The 15,612-nt window shown below is 50.5% G+C and overlaps 1 long non-coding RNA gene across 3 annotated transcripts; it reads left to right on the forward strand.

The window, feature by feature from the left end:
• Positions 1–6,128: 6,128 nt before the first annotated feature.
• LOC310882999 lies at positions 6,129–15,347 on the forward strand. 3 transcript variants are annotated; one of them, XR_014573277.1, is made up of 4 exons: positions 6,129–6,248; positions 6,852–6,949; positions 8,215–8,307; positions 14,710–15,347. It is a non-coding gene; the product is annotated as an uncharacterized lncRNA (long non-coding RNA). The 3 variants fall into 3 exon arrangements; XR_014573278.1 differs by lacking the exon at positions 14,710–15,347 and adding an exon at positions 13,766–13,959; XR_014573279.1 differs by lacking the exon at positions 14,710–15,347 and adding an exon at positions 10,972–11,296.
• The last annotated feature ends 265 nt before the right edge of the window (positions 15,348–15,612 follow it).

The raw sequence follows: 15,612 nt of genomic DNA on the forward strand, positions 1-15,612 counted from the left end.
CTTGTGACACGTCTGTGATGATGCGAGCTCCCAGCTCAGCCCAGTGCACTCCCGGAGGGTCACGCAGGCTGTTCTCAGAAGGATTTCCTCGCTCAGCGGCTGGCAGGCAGACACACTGAGCATATACACACTGCACGGGAGCATCTCTTGTGCCCAGGACACTGGTCCCACGTGTCCTGGGCATCTTTTCCGGCTGCACAAGGGCGCCGCCTTTGGTGGTCGGGGTTCTGCCCCCCACCCCACTGCCTGCCCGATCCTGGAGAACCCTCCTGTTCCTCCTGCACCACCGGGACAGACACCGCGGGCCTTGCAGTCAGAGAACACATAGAGGGGGACACAGTGTTTGTCTTTGGCACGTGTAAGCCCTCAATGTCGTCTAACACTGATGGGATGTTTCTGCCTTCCCTGTACCGGGTAGCGACTGCCTGGCTGGCTGTTAAATTGTCTCCTTACTGTCCTACTTCAAGCGCGTCGCTATTTAAAGCCTGCGTGGCTATAAACCCAAATGTTGAAGGCATCGGCACTGCGTCGAGGAAAGGGGAAGCCTAATTGCCTAATAATCCTGCGGAGGACTCACGAGGCTGCTATTAGCACCGTGCAGACAGAAGTGTGCGGTGACAATGCCAGCAGGATAAATCACCCGGAGGTAAGGCGGCTCTCAGCGGAGGTCTGCTTTCCACCCTCGATTCCCTTCCATTTGTAGGGCACCTATTCTGATCAGAAAACATCCCACCTCTGCTGTTATGGAAAGGAGCAGAGCCAGGGTGCCCCTCGCACAGTGGGTGCTGCTCGCTCGCGGCACGGCGAGCATCTTCTGGCCTTGTTGCTCCAGGGTTCATCAGGAAATATCATTTTATTGCACTGAAAAAGCCAGGAATGGGAAAGTAAATGAAGGAAAGGAGATTTACCACCAGCTTACTGCAAACACTTGGATGAGCATTAACATGCTGCAAGTGCTGATACAGCTCTTGATAACCTGCGAAGATGCTGGGCTGTAACAAGTCGAGCAGCTTCTCAGCAGACCAAGGAAAATAAAGTTTAGCATCAATTTTTAAGTTTTCCTCGTGCATTATTTAATAAGTGGTTTGAAACCCTTCTTGCATCACAAGATTTTAAAAATTATTCCTACATTGGAAGAGGAAAAAGTGTGTATGTTTTTGCCAACTGCAAAAACCTCCCCATTGCAGCTTGAGGTGGCCCCAGCTGCACTGGGCGGGTGGCTTGTGGCTGATGGTGGCCCAAAGCACCACAAGAATACAAGGAAAAAAAGAAAATGCAAGGGTCCCTTGAGGTCAGGGGAGTGATAAATCCATGCAGCATAACTACACCACGGGGCTCAGCAGCGCATGGCACCTCTGCAGCACGAGGTGCGCCCGCCCGGTGCCCCGAAATGCCCCAGGCCCCAGGGGTTTCTTCTTCCAAAGCAGGACACTGAGATCGCTGCAGCGAATATCAGAAAATATTTTATCTGTCAGTGGTGTTTTTTTTAAGGAGCCCTTGGCAAAGCTTTTTAACACATTTAATGAGAACGAGAAAAGACAGAATAAGTGAAAACTCATCTGTGCCATGGCCCTCGTGCACGTGCTGCTTCACGTGCCCTGGCCACTCTTGAGACAGAAAAGCTCATCCCTGCTAAAGTTCTGCCCTACTCACCCCCGGTTTTGGGGTTCAGCCTGGCACCCCAGCATGGCTCTGCCTCCGGCCCTGGCCGTTCACATAAACCGGCATTAATCGCACATCCTCACCGCTGTTCTTCTGCCAAGCTGTGCCAAAGGGCGCCTCAGCCCCTGCAAGACGGGATTTTCCCGAGATTCCCAGGCATTTCCCACTCTGAGCGAAGCACACCTCTTACTTTTCAGTGGAGGCGTCAAGCTGCTCGTGCTTTCCATCATGCTCCACCTTCCTGAAGGGAAGCTTTATCAGACCGCTCAGTGGATTTTGCGGTTAAAATAATGGGTGTTTTTCACTGTATGGCATCAATAAAAATGTAAATACAAACAGGAAAGGCAGCGGCAGCAATGGATTTTCTGGCTTTTGCTCCCTGGGTTGAACTTGCAGATCTCTGATTCCCCATAGGGAATAATAATGAAATGTCTAAGTGGAGCCGGCCAGCTCCTTGATTAAGCCTCATTACCAATGTTTCACCAAAGCCGTTTCAGATTCTCGGCTCTTGTTGCTGAGCCTCTTTTCCCCTCGTTATTGCTGCAGCCCTGACTCGTGCGGCAGCCTTGTGGCAGCACTCGGGTTCCCTCTGCGTCCCTCCTCGTGCGTCCTGCCCGGTGCACAGCCCTGCCAGCTCCTCTCGTCTGGAAATTAATGGGATGGTTCACACCGGCAGGGTGAGTAGCCTTCTGCTTCCCAATTTCTGTAATGACCACGGCTCTAGGGCTGAATAAATCACTTGCTTTGGTAAAAATACGTATAAAACGACCATTCTGATTCCTTGCACAGCAATACGTATCCCAGTCGATGCAGTGCTATGGGTGGGTGAAGGCAGCGAGGTCTCGGCCAGCCCCAGACCCCCAGAGGAGCCGCATTGCCCCCAGCCCCCTCTGCAGCACGGGGCCACCCCACAGGAAAGCTTTTGCAGTTGAATCGATGATGTTCAGCGAACCAGGATGGCGTGGGCTGCACTCACACGGGCCCCAGGAGCTGCTCCATCACCAAGGAGGAGCCGCCGAGCACCCCAGGCAGCTGTGGCAGCACCGGCCCCGTTGGAAGGACACACAAATGTACAGCGCTCACCCCTACCGATGCGCCTCTCCCTGCCTGGACAAGTAAACCAGCACTGGGCTCCCCCGGCAGCAGGGGAAGGAGGCTCTATATGGTATTCTATTCTTCCTCCCCCATTTAGATTGATTAATTGACCTTTAAAAATGTACCCACAAAATAAATGACCTAATAAAATGAATTATCCTCTTCTACACAGTGCTCGAAATCCACTGTAACTTGAGAGGAGACTAATGAAACATCGAAAGCATTGAAGAAATGACTAATGAAAGAAATAAACCTAATAAAGGGTAATTGATCAGCTGCTTGGAGGAGTGCCGTGCGCGCCGGGGAACCCTGCGGCCCTGCCAGCGCAGCGAGCAAAGCGAGCGGCACCAGCGCCTGCTCCTCCGTGCCCGGCGTGCTGCGGCGCGAGCAGCCCGCCACGAATCGCCCTCCTCTGACCCAAGTGAGGGTGAAAGAGAAACATCACCAGTCCAGACCTCTGGGGTTGCTGCAGCTTCTTTAGTTGTAGTTCGCACGAGTTTGGTAAACTGGAGATGGAAGAGGAAACCTTGCTACGCTACAGTCACCTCCTCCGGGCTGGAGCAATTTTGTGCTTCGTTTCTGGCAATGACAGAGCCCTTATCTCTCTGAATAAAAGCCATTCCTTAATTTTTACGAGCTCCTTGGTAAGACTGGTGGAGCAGAATGATTGCCGTATATCCTTCCCTCTCCTCCAAGTTTGGTGCGAGTGGATATTGTTCCCTGGGTGGGAAATAAAGGTGGAAGTGTCGACGTTGGATTTACAGCTCGCAATAAGCAGGGTTTTATCAACATTCCTCCGACAAATTATTTTTATTGCCAGCCTCTTACTGCCTGGAGCTGTGACCATGAAAAAGCAATTTGGAGAACCTGGCATTGTGTTGCCTGCGGACGGAGTGGCCGATGCCCGCCGGAGCTGGCGGGAGCGAGGGGGGGCCCTTGGTGATTTGGGGGGACACAGCCCAGCAAATCTGTCCATGTGTCGTGTCTGCCCTGCAAAGGAAAATTCAGTTTTTGCAGAAGCACCCCCAGAAAACCCACGCGTGCTCCTCCCACAGCAGAGTGCTTGGCTTCACCACCACGTGCTGCGGTAATGGATGGATCCATATTTACATATTTATTAAACAGTTATTAGAAACTCTGAAAGAGAAAGTCCTGGTGAAGCACTCATTAATAATCTCTCAAAGACTGCTGGATTTCGGGCCCGTGATGCAATTGTTTAAACAAGCAGGCATGTTTTACAATACAAATCGGATGTACTTCTGGATGGATTTCATCCATAATTCTATATTAAAAAGTGTCATATGAAGCTTGCACTCGTTACTCAAATTCCATATCTTCCATTTGTTTATTTGTTCTTCCAATACAAAACAATTCACCCTCTGCAGTTATTTTAAGCAAATTAGGTTTTGTTCGGAGTTTCATTTCCATTCTGAAATATGTCCTTGCAGAAGCTGCGAGAGGTGCGGGCGTTTTCAGCAAATCAATACATTCTGCTTGAACTATATTTTAACGGCGTTATTAACACTCGCAGCCACCACACCACTTGTAGCAGTATCTGGTGCTTAGGTAATACAACATGATTGAGCATAAACACAGGTTTTCTTCACTTCTGCCTCTCAAACATCAAGAACTGCCTGCTTTACTGGATGTGTTGGCACCAGGCTTGGCTCACTCCCCGCTCCAGCACCCGGGGGGCCGAGGTGTGTGGGACGGGGCCAGGCAGATGCCCAGGGACGAGGGGTGTGAGCCCCCCCGAGCTGCTCCAGGCACGGTGCGGGTGGTCTCGGCAGCCTGATTGTCTCCTCTCCCTAATCATAATGACTACAAGATTAGCTGGAGGTGAAGAGTATTAAAACTTTAATAAAGCCATCAAGACTGACACCACCTCTGGGCTCTGATCATTCCCATGCATTACCTTTGATTATAATTTATATTTTTGTTAAAAAAAGGAAAAAAAGTAAAAAAAAAAGAAAAAAAATATATGTCTTTAGAGGACTGGGGGCTAAAAATCAAGGTCTTGTGGAGTTTCTGGCAGGCACTGAGCCAAGGGGACATGTCACCAGCAAACCTGGCACCAGTGGAGGAGAAATCCCCGTCCCTTTGCAGCTGGGGCTGCAGGGGGCCAGGCTGTAGCTGTGCCCCCCCAGGGATGTTCCCTCCAGAGAAAGCCTCCCCTCATGTGCTCCATTGCAAGGATGCAAGCAGAGAAGAGGCTTTGGCCTCGGTCCAGGAAGTGCCCACAAATCCCTGTAAATCAACACTTTCCATCAGTCAGGGGTGCTGCCAGGAAGATCCATGGGCTGTTTGCGCACCGCTCCCGAGCGGTGGGTGAGAAAGGGAGCGAGAAGCAACTTAAACTGCCTGATTGTTTCCCATAACTTCAGTCCTCACCTATTGATTTTCCTGCCGTCCTCCCAGCCCCGCTGCCGCGTGATGGATACGGTTAATAAAAGCAGGGTGGGAGTCAGCGTTCGTTATGCGGGGTGCTGCCGGTGATGGCCCCGGCGCTGCTGCGTCCGGCGCTCGGTGCTGTGCAGGACAGCCTTGGGGAGAAGCCACCGCAGTCCCCGGGTACCCACTCTGCCCTTGACCCAGAGGGACCCCACACACCGCTCCAGAAACCCCAGACGTCGTTAGTGGGCCGGGTGCTTCCCATTCTGCCATGCACAGCTCCGTGTTGGTGCGCCCCACGGGCTCACCAAGGAGGAGAAGGCACTTTGTGTTTATGACAGCGCAGAGCGGTGCCAACAAGAGAATATTTTAGCCCCAAAACACCCACTGTAACCACTGAGGAGCTTATGCTTCCCTCCTCCATCCAGCAATCCCGAACTGCCAGCTGGGTTGCTTTGAGGGAGGACAGCGCGCGTCCCCTCGAGCTGCTCGCCAGGGAGGTGCCCGCGCCATGGCAGCAGGAGGGGATCCCTCTGCGGCCGGAGGAAATCGGCAGTGAGCTTTTAACCTGCAAGTATAAATCTCAATGACAACTTTATTAAAATGACCTTTAAAAAAAAAAAAAAAGTCACTGTCTCACAACTCATTGTTTGAGTTATTAGCTCAGAGAAAACAGGCCTGTGAAACCTCTGACAGGTGCATTGTCAAGAGTATTTATTTGGAGCTACACAAACAATAACTTCATCCTTCTGGACGTGCTCTTTTTTCTTTTTTTTTTTTTTCTCTCAATAAAGAATAACAAATCCAGAAATGAGCAGAAGAGGGAAATTGCAATTAATGCTAATGCTAAACATCTCCCCCTTTTTTTTTTTATTTAAATCTCCCTTTTAAACAGGTGTCATAACAGCCAGGAGGAAGGACACCTGTGAGCCGCAGCTGAAACTCTTCCCAGCGCTGCATAAAAGTGGGCTGGGTAGGGGCTCCCAGTTAGTAAGGGATGAATCTTTGTCTGTGGGGGTTGTGCTGGAGGACTCCATCTTCATCCAACTCATTGTGTGTGCAGAGCAGCTCCCAGAAGGAGCTGTGTGCTCCTGCAGCAGGTCAGTGGGGTGCAGATGGGGCTTGGGGTGCAGCAGCTCTGATGGTCTGGGTTTCTGAACAGCGTGCTCAAACAGTCTCTGCTAATTAATCTCCATATCCCTGTTAGTGCAGCCCTGCAATGTTCTGGGCTGATGATTAATTGTTGTGGTGAGTTTTAAATTGCAATGAGTGCAAATTGAACAATAGCTCAAAACCAACACTAAGGTCATTGACTTAAAGTATTGAAGAAATGTCTGTGTCTTGCAATAAATCCTAATTCTAGGCTCTTGCAGCTTGATTTGCAGAAGTGGGGGTGCTGGTTTGGCTTTGCTGCTGTCCTGCTTTGGGGACAGTGCAGGACACTGATGTGCTCAGCTCAGGGGGTGCCCCACAGCACGTGGCCTGGCATGGGGGCTCCTTCTGGTTTTTATACAGGATCCTGCTTTAAAATAACTGCTTGATGAGTGCACTTAGTGCTAATGAAATGAAAAATCTTGCTGCAGAGATGGAGGAACTGTTAAGACAGCTTTAAATATTGTGCTATTCTGTTGACTTCTAAGTGGACACATTTTCTGTAACATTCCTACACTTATTTGTTCTTAACTTTAAGAATATCACTGCAGGGATAATAATTCAATTTTGTGAGCGGGAGAGAAAACAAACAGAGAGAGCTGCCATGCTGTTTGCTCCGGGAAAGGAAAAGCCCTTGCAGAGCCTGGAGGTGAGGCCAGCTTTGCCTGACAGTGAATTGCTTTCTCCCAGAAATGGAGACCTTAAATCGCTGCATTGTATAAATAGTGGTCAGCAAAACCTGGAAATGATGGAACTTCTTAAGCTAAACTTACCTGCCAGGTCAGGCTGGGCTTGGAACTTAGGTTATTTGCTTTCTGCAGTGTGCCACAGTAACCAGTGCCAGGTCCACCTGCAAAATCCAAGGCCTCTTGTAGAGGAAATGAAACTTTAAAGCAGTATGATGAGGCATCGAAGGATATGCAGTTAAGCAGTGAAAGGGAGCTTGGAAACATCTGTGGCAGCTAGGAGCTAGGGGCTGCTCTTGATAAGTTCTTGGGTTTGTAGGATTCAAACAATAGCTATTCTTCAGTAACAGCTTTTGCAGTACTACATGAAATAGCTATCAAGAGAAGTCACCTATAAGCAGGTAGTTTTTCGTCTGAGCCTGAGTTACAGACATGCGATTGATCCTCAGCATGCAATAAAATCTTCTTAAGAGAAACAAATGAATTTTCTATAGCTGAGTGACTATTGCTTAAAGTCATATGCACAGTGACTATAAATGGCATGAGATTGTCCTCTAGGTAGAATATAGCTACGAGAGCCTTATTTATCATGATGGAAACAACATTTTGATGCAAATTCTCTAGTTCTCTTGGCAATCCTTAATTAGCCTGTATATCAAAACAGGTATAAATGCAGCTTCCTCCCAGGGATATGATATTATCAGGAGGGGGTTTGTATGCTTTCCAAATTGTTCTTCAGCTTTAAAAGCCCTATTGTAGCCTGCACAACAGAACTGAAGGACTTCAAGCCAAGCATTTTCCCAGTGCAGAACCCAAATCCTTGAGTGATAGCATTGGTGTGGCTGGGGAGGAGCAGCAGCGCAGAGCAAGTGTTATAAATTACCCGACATCTCCTGCTTGTCTTGCTTTCTTTTTTAAGCAAAATGAGTTTACGCATGTATACACCTTTCTGGGATAATAATTCATAGCACTAGCATTTCACAACATTTCACGCAGTCTCATCCAAAGGAAGACAATTGGGGCGGTGTAAGAACTGTTCTGCACTAACGGAGTGTAGCTGAAGGAGCTCGGCAGCTGCACGGGCTCGGTTCCTGCAGCCCTCCTGCTGGTGCTGCTCGGCCAGGGCGAGCTGGGGGCTCTGCCCCCACTGGGACTGCTCCGGGGGGACAAACCCTGAGTCCAACAGCAAAGCCTAAAGCCCTCATTTCTCCTTGCCGTTATGATATAGCTAAAAACAGCTCCAAACCTGCCCTTGCGAAGCCTGGAGGAGTAAGAGGATTAAGAGCGATGTGAAATTAAATGCCAGCTTCTCCAGATAAAGGTGAGCGGGGGAGGCTCTGCGGGTGCCTCTGCAGAAGCAGGGGGGGTTGCAGGCAGCAGAGCTGCTGTGTGCCAGCACCGTGGCAAAGGGTCTGCTCCTGGCTTGGTCCCTGGGTCCTCCTCCCTGCTCTGCCCCATGCTGAGCCTGGCTGGGCTTTGCCTCTTCTGAGAAATGGCCCCAGCTCTTATCTTTGGTCAACTTTTCCTCCTGCATAAAATGACTGTGTTTGCCTAAAGACTCGAGGCTGAGAAATAGAGGATAAACTGAATGTATCCATCTGCTATAAAACATTAACTCCTTGACTCAGAAAGGAGTTATGGCCACTTTGGGAACCCTCAGGGAGAGGAGAAATGTTTGGCAACAGCTGAAGCAAATGGTAATGAAAATTTATTGAGGTCTGCAGTGACAAGAGTTTATTTAGGCTCCTACCAAGCGCACCTGAGTGCAAGGTACCAAAGAGCACCTCCATGGGATGTTGGGGGGATGCCTGGTGTGTCCCCAGCAAAGCCCAGGCACAAGAGCTGGGCTGGACACTGAGTTGATGGCACAGAACTCCCTGGTGCAGTTTCCACTGGAAATATGCTTGCTTTGGGGTCCTTCAGAAAGTCCCGGTGTGCCCAGGAGATCCCCTGTGCTGCACAGCTGTGGCCGCTGCTAAATGGGCATGCATCTGCCTGCTGGCATGGGCTGTCTGGTTAAGCCAGTGTTTAGAAGCCTGCTCTGCTTTGGATGTGAGAAAGGAAACTTGTTTTTCCTCATAAAGGAAGCTTACACTGCATATAAATTTGAATGCCAGAAGCTTAATATATTGTAGACAGGAGCTGTTCCATCATTCTGGGACAACTCAAAATTTTAATCAGCGGTTTTGGCTATTAAACTGCCTTGGGTTGGCAAAAGTTTGTTGTTACTGTAGGTTAAAATACTCATGGCCCAAACAAACACAAAATTAGTTTGAGGTGCCAAAGCAGCAGAGCAGTTAATGTAATAGTCTCATTTGCGGGGGCCAGCTGCATGCAGCCAAGCACCCGTGCATCATCTGCCTGTACCAGTGACCATGGTGATTATTATTGCCTTCGGTTTCAGCCCAAGACCTAAAGCCGTGAGGGTACACGGGGGAACAGGAGCTCCTAAAAGGCACTGTCATGGTTCTCAGGAGCTGCTGGATGTGTTGCTGTCAGGAACAAAATTGTTCAAATGTTCAAAATGTTGCAGCACGCCCGGTGTTGCTCTGACCCATCCTGCAGCTCTGTCCCCAGCCCTTGCTGGGACATCGCCGCTGGGCAGCTGCCCACAGAGCAAGTGGCAGGCTGCGATGGGGAGAACCAACGCGGGAAGTGGTAGGTGGAAAATATCTGCAGGCTGGTGGCTGAGAGCTGGTTTTAAGGACAGAAAATTCGTGATGGGTGAGAAATGTACAAGTTCACTTTGATTAACCTGGAGTACAGGGGCTCGCTGCGCTGCTCTGTTCTAGCAGCTGGGCTGATCGTTATTTCTTATGACATTGCCAAAGCTTCCTGAACTGAAAAGGTGCTGGGAACAGATCTCCCAACCCCGGTCTTTCTGCCAAGCCTCTCTGCAGGTAGCAAAGGCAGAAGCATGTCCATCATATTCAGTGTCTTGTCTCCCAAAATAACCAGTAAGTGATGTTGCACGCAGTTCCAGGTGATGTGACAGCAGGCAATTACAGCTTCCTGCCTGCACCGCAGCCTCCTCCCTCCTCCTCTCCTTATACCCTTGCAGTTTCCCTTGCTAAGAACTGTGGCTGTGGATTTTCGTTATCCCTCTAAACACATAATCCACCCATGAACCCTGCTGGTCCCTTGCAGCTCATTCTGACAAAGCAGTCCTGCGTAAGCCTAATAATGCTTTCTTTTAAAGAAACATCTGATTTTATCCCTTCTAATTGTCTTTGCCTGCAATCTGGGGGGGGGTAGGGGGGAGGCTGTAAATGTAAAGCTGTCAGCTTCTTGGTCTAAGAAGCTGGATCTTCAAAGTCTTGCCAGATTCAAATGCACCTCTCTGAGAGCTGCTGGCAGAGGTGTGAGCACAGCCGTCTGTGCGGGGCAGACCCAGATGTGTGCCCCACTGAGCCCCACTTGCTTGGGGGAGAGCTTTGTGCAGCTTGCTCCACTTCCTGGGTGTTTCTGTGGGTGACTTCTCGCCCAGTCCTCCTCCTCCTCCTTTGCCCAATGGCCCTAAAATCTAACTTGCTCTATGACTTTTCATTTAAAAAAAAAAATAGTCTTGGATTTCCAGGCGCTGAAGTAACACTGGAAGAAATTAAACATTTTGGGGTCTCCTGGGTGGAGTAATTGCTCTCTGTGCCCTGAAGCTTTCTGGGGGGAAGGGAAGGGTGGATGACAGTATCTAATAATAATTCCATGGTGTCTCTCTTTACTGATGTCTTGAAGGGTTTGTACAAAAAACATTCAGGGAAGAAAATCAAAGTGTTGTCGGAACACTGGCTAAGGAAGTGGAGGTTCTTAAAAATGTCAGCGGCCCAAAAGGCAGCAGTGAGACCCGTGGGGGGGAGCTGTGTGCGCTCTGCGGGGCTGTAGCAGCCAGGATTAGGCACAGGCAGAGATAACTGAGGAGGACAGCAGCCTGGGCGTGTTAGGATGACTTGCCCTTTCTGTTGGCCAACTCTTGTCTTCATCACAACAGATTGGGGCTGAACTCAGCTATTTCTGCTCCTGCAAAACCCCAGGCATAGCCTCAGTGGAAGGCTTCTGTGGATGTCTCCCAGCTGGCGGGATGTGAAATGTAAAGAATAAAACAGCAGAAAGTCACCCATCCTCCTCTTACAGCTGCCCTGAGGTGGCACAGCTGTCCCAAAGAGCCCTGTGCCATGTCCCCAGCAGCAGCACCCACGTGCTGGGCACTGAATGTCCCCTGCATCCTGCTGGCTCCTGCCCTCTGCTGTGCTGGTGCTGATGTCCTTGCTGCTTCCATCATATTTGGCACAATTAAGCTTTAAAAATATATATAATGTTATCAAATTAGAATAATAGCCAAGAAAAGACATCAGTACTTAGCTGGGAAAATGGGACAGCGTGCGTTACAGCAGCAAGGAGCAAAGAGAAGCCCTCCAGGAAATTGAATTTAGTTTCAATCATTGTAATGATGCCTTGTCCAGGCGCGCGACGAGGGAACGAGGTGGCGGGGTTGGGTACTGAGCAAACAGACCAGCTCTGAGAAACGGCACCCAGTTATTGGCGGGATGCTGGCTTCTGTTGGGTGTGATGTGCTCTGCGGTTAGCAGCGCTGGGCTCTTGGGATGCGAGCAGCTTTCCCCATCCTCCCTCTGCTCCCTGAGCACGCACAGACACTGCCAGTGCTCGGCACCAGGCAGGGAGAGCCTCTGGCTCTGCTTTTATGGCTCCTTTTTAGTTAAATTGGCTTGATTCCCATCAGCTGGTGTGCTGGGGGGTACGGGGGAGGCTGGCAAGTGGTCCAGCCCCTGCTGTCCCCGTGTCCCTCTCCTGTGTGCAGACAGGGCCATGAGCATGGGAAGCTTCTCCTGAGATGAAACCTCTGGTGTGGTGCTGTGGTCATGACTTATATGATGAAATATAACTATTATGTATGAGCATATAATGACGTCGCTGAATTTCAAACACACGCTTGCTTTCCTTCTGGGCATCCCGGCGGGCAGGAGGGGCTGGTGTGCAGGACGAACCCCTGGGGCAGTCCCCGCTCCCCCTTGCTGAGGGGTTTGCAGGCACTGGTCTGGCCGGTGATGGGATCCCCCATGCTCTGCCTGGTGCCCACAGCCCTGGGAAGTGGTGCATTTGGTTAATTGGAGCATGCAGAGAGATTTCTGCTTATCGCAGATCTCTGGCCGGAACTAAAATGATATAGGTGGCTTTAGGGAGGGTGGGAGTATTTCTTCCTTTAAATAACAGCACCTACGTTTTTAATTTAGGTAGCACAATAACCATAAACCCTACAAAGCGATTCCTCATTTTAATAATCTCTCAAGTTTTACTGTGATTGATCAAAGATATTAAATTTAATAAGAAAATTTATCAAGGTTATCTGATGTCAAAATGAAAGAGAGCCTGACTCTCTTAACTCACCGGGGGACGCTGTGTTTGTGCCTGTCCATGTTGTACAGCCGAGTCCCGAACACAGGCAGTAGCAACAAAACCCAGAGGTACGGGATATATGGAATATATGCAACATTGCAATATGCAGCCAACCCCGATGGGGGCAGGAGAGGGAATCGGGACTGGGCTCTGCCTTCAGAAGGGGGCTGTGCTGAGCTGTTCCCTGCGTGGGCCACAGCTCGTGGTGGGTCACCGAGAGGGTCCTGAGCCACCCCGACCAGAGCACGCCCGGTGCCTGAAGGCAGGCAAAGGGGAATCGGCAAGCAGCGTCCTTAACTGATGTTTCCAAGCACTCGCCTTGACACCAGGAATTCAGCATACAACACCTAACAGTGGCGGTGATTAAAATCGCTTTGACTTCAATGCTGTAGGTGTAACTCAATTACGGGAGGGAAAGCCCGCTACTTTAACGCAGTTATCAATCTGAATTAAATAGAGCATTTTTAATAATGGAGCTCATTCCAGGAGGCTTTCCACGCAGGATTCATCTTTATCCTTTCGATACCTTTAAAAACTACCCAAAAGGAAAAAAATAAGCAGCAAAAGCTCCGCTGGGTTCAGTGCGTAGAGTAAAGCGTGTGTTGGCATACCCCTGCTGCTGGCTGCTTTCCTGCTCTCCGGCACGGCTCTGCTCTTGCCACCAGCACGAAGCTGGTGCTGGTGAGAGGGTGCGATGCTGCCTGGATGGGGCCGAGGGCCGGGACGAGCCCCGCGGTCCCTGGGGTGCTGTGCAGTGGGCAGAGCGGTTCCCGTGGCGCGCAGCAGGAGGTCTGCACAGCCGGCTGTAACCGGGAGTTATTCCGCTCGTGAAGAGCCTGAATTGCATTTTATATTTCTTGTTAATGTTTCATTTTCTCCTCGAGCTGAAGGATAAGCTCCGTTTATGAAAGAGGTTGAATATCCATCAAGAATTTGCTCAGACAGGTCAAGTGGAAACTGATGTATTCAAATATTAACTGTAAAAAGTGTCCATTATCTGTAAATTAAAGCCTGCCAGGAGCAGATAGCTGCGAAGCAGTGAGCCCTGGCGTCTCACGCCGTCGGGCTGGGGTTCCCCATCTGCACCCACGGCCCCGGGGAGCCTCGGCAGGAGGGGGCCGAGGGCTCTGGGGCTGCTCTGGCAGGAGCAGGATTTCCTTGTGACCCAGAAAAACACTTGGGAAAGGTGGGATTCCTGACCCAAGGGGCACTGCCGCAGCTGGGGGGAGCCTGTCGTGGGGCTGTGAGTTGCTGTGTCGCAGGGGGGAGGAAGAGCAGCGCTCCTCATCCTGGGAGGATGGGGTGAAATGCAGAGGGAGACCATTGGACTGACAATGCCTCAGCACATAACTCCTCGTTTCTCTGCTCAGGAGCAATTCTGCCTTTGAAAACCATGTCCTGCCTAGCTTCCAACCCTAGAAGAAAAAAAAAGAAAAGACCCTTAATTTACATAGCTGCAATATTGAATTACCATTACGCTGATGAATAAATAAAGAATACAGTTTCTGGAAATTACCATAGATCAACAATCAACATAAAATGGCTCATTATTGTCGATGTGGTTTATGACAGGTGGCCATTAACATGAAATTGAATCAATAATGAGAGAACTTGCAGGGAATGCGCTGTGTAATGGAAATCCCATCGCAGAAAGGTGTTTTATATGGCCGCGGAGCGCCGAGCTGCAGCAGGGTGTACATGCTCTGCATGGCGATGGCCTGCCTGGTGCTTGCACGTGCAGGCACCCCGTGGCTTGTTCCTGCGGTGGGTGGCACCGTGTGTGCCCTGCCATCACCGCAGAGCCCGTGGGCAGTGCTCTGCCTCCCTGCCCTGTGCCAGCTGGTGGGTGGCAGTGGGACATGGGCAGTGCTCCTGCTCCGGGGTGGTGGGCGCAGAGCCTGGGTGCCTTTCCCGGAGCTGCCTGGGCCACTCGCTGCAGAGAAAGCAGAAATATTGTCCTGGCGCCTCGGCGATGCTGCAGTCCTTGCAAAGAGGCTGAGGAAAGTGGGAGAGCTGAGTCCCGCTCACAGGAGGGTGCGCTGGGGCAAATGTCCCGGTGTCCCAGCACCCTCTCCCCAAACCCAGCACTGCCCCTGCAAACATCCCACGGCCCAGGCCATTTTCCAAGGAAACAGCACACGGAGGAGAAAGGAAGAATCGTTCATTTCAAAGACTAAAGCGCATTTTGCTAATCAGAATTACAAAGAGTAGGAAAAAAAAAACAAACAGAACAACTCTGTCCTCTAAATGCTAAATTTGCCCTTGGACACAGAGAACAAATTGATAATTATTGTTCTAATTCTTTTCCCTGAAGGTCTGGCTGGATAATTAAATGTGTAAGCTTTCTAGAGATTGAATACCTCAGTTTATAATTTGTCGCTTCCCGAAGCACGCTGTCCTGCTGCCTACTGCCTGCTCCAACCAGCGCTCCATCAGCCTTACGCGCCTACCATGTGCGCCGCTTGCTTTTGTTTCTGCCTAAGGGACTTAATGAGCCCCTTTGTCATTCGTTCTGTGCTATAAGAAGTAAATAAACTTGTCGGCTGATGGCCTGAAGTGTGCGGAGATGAGTGGGCAAATACAAAGCCCAGCAGTGCTCCGTGCTGCCACGGCTTGCGCTGAGCTGCTGGTGGATCTGGGACCGAGCATCAAGAGCGTGGGGTATTGCTGTGTCCGCTGCTGGCAGGGCTCGGAGCTGCTGCCCCCAGCTCTGGGCTGGTGCTAGTGCGTGTTGGCTCTGAGCTGGGTACCAGCACACCCCTTTATTTCGTCCATGTCTCAAGCAACAGCTTGGCAAAATTTAAAAACGCAGACTGACGTGGACACCGCGCAGTGACAAGGCAGAGAGAAGGGCTGATTCTCAAGGTTTTAACGACAGACAACACTCCAGTGCTTGAATGGCCTCTCCTTGCTGTGTGACTGGGGTCAGTCGTGGCCCGGGTCCCCCTCCTGGCCTGCTGAGCCCCAGGCACAAATCGTGGGGTGCAGCAGGAGCAGGCCCTGAGGAGGGCTCCCCGCAGCACCTCTGCTCTCCGTCTCTGCTTCGTGGTGCCTTGCAGACACTGGTAGCAAAGGTGTGTGTTAAAATCCAGACGGAATGGTGATCCTCTCGGACTTCAGGCTAAGCTATTCCTGAATCAGTCCAATAACAAGCTGAGAATGTAAATTGCTTTGACGTTGTTTTAACTTGGCTGGCTAAAGCGTTGCTGCTCAGGGT

Source organism: Anser anser (genome assembly GCF_964211835.1).
Source record: "Anser anser genome assembly, chromosome: 17".
In the NCBI taxonomy this organism is placed as follows: domain Eukaryota; kingdom Metazoa; phylum Chordata; class Aves; order Anseriformes; family Anatidae; genus Anser; species Anser anser.